This window comes from Epinephelus lanceolatus, chromosome 8, assembly GCF_041903045.1.
Source record: "Epinephelus lanceolatus isolate andai-2023 chromosome 8, ASM4190304v1, whole genome shotgun sequence".
Taxonomy (NCBI): domain Eukaryota; kingdom Metazoa; phylum Chordata; class Actinopteri; order Perciformes; family Serranidae; genus Epinephelus; species Epinephelus lanceolatus.
In genome coordinates, this window is record NC_135741.1 from 23,516,915 (window position 1) to 23,523,297 (window position 6,383).

The window sequence follows — 6,383 nt, forward strand, 5'->3', positions numbered from 1 at the left end:
ACGTATAGCAAAGAACCTGCGTAATATTAAACATGATACATTTAATGAGGTGTTGGTTATAAGAGCGAGGAAAGCAAAAATAGTCAATCCTATTTTAATAAACAAAATTTAACAGACTGCGCATGAAAACAATAAATGCGCACAAAGGCTTCATATATGTGAAAGTGATTATTCCTATTATTTCTTGCACGTAGACTTAAAAGTCGGACTCAAAATATGGCTGACTTCCTCTATAGGTCCAAATCAGATCTCTCTCTTGCGCATGCATTGGATATTTGATTATATATAATGCGATAGACATGACTGGTTGTCCTGAATACTGAAAAGTTTTTGGCTTAAAAGCCTTTAATTGTTCAGAGCAAACAATTCGGCCATGTTTTGATATCCCCAAACTTCCTCCAGGTCACGTTTCATGTACCACAAAAACATAGTGGAGTGCAAAGTAACCAAAGCTTGAGTCAAATTAAAGACAGACTGGCCAAAGTGGAAATCTGTACTGTCGCCTGCTGTCTGGTGCATCACACTTGATAGGGATTTCTTTTCTTTTTTTCTTCCTTTCTTTGCGCATGGGCGTAAATGAACAGAGATGGATTGACAGGCCAGCGAGGCAAATTCATGCGCAGACTAAAATGAGCGCAGGTTCACTCGCGCCAGTGTATTGCAGGCATTATGAAGATGAGCAAGACAAAGTTCAAGTTCAAAGTCGCAGTGTTCAGACGGAGCTGGGGTGTGCTCACGAGAGGACACCCCTCACCTCTCTCACCTCGCTCGTAAACTAAAAACAGTAGCCGTTTGCATAAGCGGGCTCCAAATCCGATCCTACAGAAAAAACGGTGAGCCAAAAAAAGAAGAAACAAAACAAAAGCTGCGAATTATCTTATCAACCTGTGGAGAGCGGGATCCAGTCACTGACAAAGGGTCTAGCAATCATTTATTTTAAGTGAACTCATTATGAATCTGCTTTAATCTTATCGGTAAATAATAAAAGTATGTTAAAAGCAGTTGGCTGCAGACGGATGATGCTCTTTATTAACTCTGCGCTAAGCTGCGCGTCTTATTGATCTTTCTGACATCAGAAATTCTAGTTGCACTTTGCGACTCTCCTTACTCGGTCCAGCCTGAAGAAACAAAACATCGGATTTCAAATCTGATTTTAATTCAAATTCGATGATTTTTTTATTTAATCATTAGTCTTTTAGGCCAAGCCTGCCATGCATTTTGTCATAAAGTCTACACTGGCAAAAAAAAGGATGTGAAACTGCAGTATGTGCTCCCTTTCGATTATTAATATTCATTCATAAGCCTATTATAATTCATATGAATCTGAATTTCTTATAAAAGACGCACGTGAATGCAAGAATGACACACATTCAGCCAAACTTCAGTTATCTGCAGTATAAACATGAATAAATAAATAAAATAAAACATAAGAATCTCAAATAACATTCCAATCAGCTCCCGTCTCCTCCGTGTTTTGCATTTTGTTGTTTAAAGTGGTGATTTTTAAAAAGCTGCGTGTGTTATTTTCTCTGCGAATTATTCCATAAAAACACTTAAATACAAACCAGCACTTTTATTAACATATTCAGAGGAGTAATAGGGCGATGAAAAACCACATTCTCTCACTTTTTCTTCCTGCGTGGGATTTTATGGAGAAGCCAACAAAACTCCAAAAACTTCGGACCCTGAACTGTGCTACTGTATCACCAGAAAACTGCATCGGCGCTTTAATTAATTTTCTATTTAATTGCACAATTAACGATTGAAGAGGCTGTAAAATAATCCGCATCGGTAAGATATTAAATGCGTGAGAGGGTTTTACATGTAGTTATATAGCAATAATTTCGAGACTAAGATACAGAGAACAAATTAATGTGCAACATCAGGCCATTCTGACTGGATTTAACCTGTTGACTAACAATGCAGAGAATAACAAAACAACTAAAATCCGTTTCTAATGTACAATGACGTCAGATATCATCTGGAAAATGAGAAAGCAAATAATTAATCTAATGTTTGAAAAACTTTTATTTCTAGTGGCATAATACAAATCAAAAATAATAAAACACATAAAAGATTAATATTCGTTGTTGAATCTCCAAAATCTATTACACATCATTGGATACCATGTTCCAGGACGAGTGCTGCCATTATTTATTAAAGATGGATAGCAATAATTAGGGTTTTCAGAAATAACAAGCATCATCTTTGAGGGGGGAATGTGACAAATTTCAATGTTTGTAACTCCTTTTTACATAACTGCAAACAGTGCTTTCCATGACTCACAGCATTTTTTAGAATTTGGCATTTTGACTTTGTTGTTGACTGCAATGTAGAAGCAAAAAGTGCTAAATGGAGCGTGTGTATTAGCAGATCAAACTGTATTCTAATCTTTTATTTTAGCATTTCTGCAGTGAACAAAATACCTGAAAACAGCTGCAACATTTGACAGAATTCAGTCTCTATTCAGGGTTTTAATCAAGAGTACTTCACATTCAAACACTCAACTGACAGTGTGAACATAGTCACACTTTGTAAATGGAGAGGGAACACAGAATCTTAGGAAGCTGATTAAATGAACTGATAAATCATCTAATTTTTTCACGATAAATACTGGTGGTCCACAGAACACCGTGCTGGTGTAAATCCTTCTCTTAAGCTTGCTTTGACTGTTGTGGAACCCTGGAAATACTCCCAAGTAGAAATATTTGTTCATGACCTTGCTTAAGGTCAGAGTAAACACAGAACGACCATTTAGCGTGGCTGACTTTGGCCAAGAATCTGGGGAAGTCCGTTCTGAGAGTTGGTAGAGTACAGCAATACAGTACATTACAAGCATTTCATTGTTTAGCCATCCAACCTTACCGTATAAAGTGCAATTAAATGACGTTCCTAAAACTACAGATTGAATTGACTGCAAGGCACCGGCTCTTAAAGCCGAGAAATTGATCGGGTGGGCAGTTTTAAGCTGGAGCCAGATGTGACCCGCAGGCTTCTAACTGAGCATCACTGTTTTAAATCAATTAGGAACTCCTGCAGTACGACACAGTTGTTCTTTACTGCAGTGATGTCAAAATTATGTCTTATATTCACCTAAAACTGCATTTACTAAAAACATTACTCTGTAGATGTGTTCTCTCTGTATGTTTAAAGTTTTATCTAATTTCTGTGATTGTTTTTTCATCAAATGTTATACACTGACAAGACTGGCAATAATACGAGACAGATTTTCCATTCTTGTTTTTTTTTTGCACTGTGTAATTATATTTTTTTATAAATCCAACATCATCTTTTAGTAGTACAGCAGCCATAGTAGTAAACATTAATAAGTCATTACATTTTATGTTTCTTTTTCATTCAATGTATGCTGATTAATCTAAAATTGTGATGTAAAATATACTATAATGTAATGTAATGTAATGTAAAGTCACCTCTGAGTATGTTTTTCATTAAAGTAATCACTATCCTGTTTTGCCTTCGGCCTTCTTTTTTAATGTCTATCAGTAATGCAAGATGGAAAAATCATAAAAAATATTACCCAGGATTTAGTAGTTAATATTTCATTCACTTTGATATGCTTGAGAGGGAGAAAAATACAGTTTTGTGCTGCAGATCTAACATCTGTACTTTCTTTGTGTACGCATCGTCGTAGATGTGTAACAAGAACAGCAATGGGGCAACCCATGAGAGTTTAACAAATGTTAGGAATATTTTCTGAAGTGTTAAAAATTTATTATTTTTCAGGTATGACATGCTACAGTGCGAGGTCTCTGAGAAACTGTGATGCCTAAGTACCTGCAGCTTAACCATCCAAGCAGTCATTAGCACCATAATCAGTTACAATGTACACATCAGAAATGGCACAATTGACCTTTGTGGTGTTTTCATAAGGTTAGAGCAGCAATTACAACGTCGCACAAGAAAACAATATACAGAGAACAGTATTGCTATTGTTTGTTTGTGCAGCTGAAAACCTACAAATGGATTGTGCATGAATAAATTCAGAAAAAGAGATCAGTTTTTTCTGTGAATGTAGGTCAAGTTCAAGGGAACATCGGTGTTCGCTGCTTGAACGAACACGAACACACACACACACACACACACACACACACACACACACACACACACACCCCAGAGAAAAAGCTATGGGTTTATTATTCTTTCTGGTGAAGTGAATACCTTTGTTTTCATCAACTACATCATACATGCAGAACTTGCCTTACTAAAATACAGAATAACTGCCCTCAGATATTTGACTGTTGGCTTTGGTTGGTGAAATTAATAGTATGAGGATATCACATTTGATGAATGTCCTATCTTGTGATCTGTTGCACAAACACTACACACACTGTGGATACACAATACCTATTTAGAGAGACTATGAGATCTGACTCTCACAGTCATCTTTTTCACACAGAGCGATGCCTGCACGCAAACACACTGACTTGACTAGGAGCAATTTGAGGGAGAGTGATGGATACTCTGGGCAGACAGATTTTGTTTGTGTTTATTTATGCACACTCAGTCAACTGAGCAAGGAAAATGTCGTTTTTACAACTTGCTCCCATACTGTGTGTGGGTATAATAACCACAAGAGAGGAACTTTTCCAAAACCGGATATCTACCATTTGAAAAAAAAGAAAAGAAAAAAAAGTCTTTCCATATGACTGAAGGCACGGAGGGGAAACCTCTGATGGAACATTTTTAATAAAAAGATAAAAGTCTCATTTTTGGGGACATTCAGGGCAGTTTTGTGACTCTCTGCTTAAGGCCAATTTTTCAAGTCAAGCAGTCCATTACAAGTTCTTATGTCTTCAAACCGAAGGATAAATCACCAAAATAATAAGAAAAAGTTTTTGCCTACAATCAGTACTTTTTCTGAACCTCCCTTTTGTGTTTTTAGGGGAGTAAAAAAAAACCTACAACATACAGTATCTGTGTGTCCTGTACATTACATTACATATGTCAATATATTCAATATACTGATTACGTGTAAAGTGCACTCTCTCTTTATATACTGTATGTATTGCTTTCTGTAGACCTGGTAATCCAAATAAATACATACCCTTCGCATGGAAATCTTGTTTGTACTGAGTACAATGAAGGAAGGAAATAATTTACACTTTTAAAAAAAGATTCTTTACATTTTTATTCATTTTTTACGTATGCCGACCTTTTCATGCTCAGATAGCTGAGTGTAACAAGCATCTGTCTCTGCTTTTCAAATGTGTCTCATCCTACAGCTTATCACATGATTTATTGACATCCTGCTTTCATTATTATAATTCTGTATTATATTTTTGCTTTCTATATCCCTGTGCTGCTATAATGATGCACTTTTATCAAGTTCTTTCGTGTTCTGTCTGTTGTTATTCTAATCATAGCAAATCAGTATACTGAGATGAATATAATTCACATCAATCAAAGTTTTAGGAACTCCGATTGCAGCTGATTCATCCTCCCTGAAAACAACTTCCAAGTGCCAGCAGGTTTTACATCCATTTTATGGCTAGACGGCAAATAAACCCTGACTGGTTTTTCTTCCACTCTTCACCTTACATCTTAATTCTTACTTCGATGCTTTTGGTTCTTCTCTAATAGATGCAGGCGTGAAAACAAGCTTGCAAGTCCGCCCTCCTCACCACTAATGTTCTGGGCTGTGAGCTTGAAGGGGAGAGTTAATGAGAAGCAGTTTTAGAAAAGTAAACTTTAACACACTTCTACGAAAGACACTCAAATTGCAATTCTAGAGTGAAAAGTGTTTCTGAATTTAGGACACTGACTTCAGTTTTGTACCTGCACAGAAAACTGAGTTAAGCATTTGTATTCAAGCAGTAAAAAAATCCCTGAAATGTTCAAAGTCTGAGGTTAATGCTTGAAGTCAGTCTCTGATTAACAGTGAGCGAAGAGACTTCAGAATCTTTATTTTAAATTAAGCAAATCCACAGTATATCTCTATTACTGTAGAGATGTGAACATGTGATCAACTAAATGATACCCATAAAGAGACAGGAAACAAGAACAATACTCGGCTGATAATTCCTATTGAGTGACTTTTCTGAGGCTGTTTTCATTTAACTGATACTTTCCATTTAGTTCGACCTACAGCAGTAAGGCTGCGGTCTCGGCCATAAAAAGAGGAAAATAAAAAAATGATTGGTTTATTGGTGGTCTCTGCATTCATCTGAAAGTACGACCATTTTATTGAAAAATCAGTTAAATATGACAAAATATGTAAATTGGAGGTTGATGAATGTGCTTAAAAACCTCTCAGATGGCGTTACCTGCTGGGTGCTGGTCGGAGATACATGTAGAAGATCTGGGGGCTGTTCAAACACATGGCGTCCCAGCTGCCTGTTAGTGGCCTGGGCCTTCAGCAATCA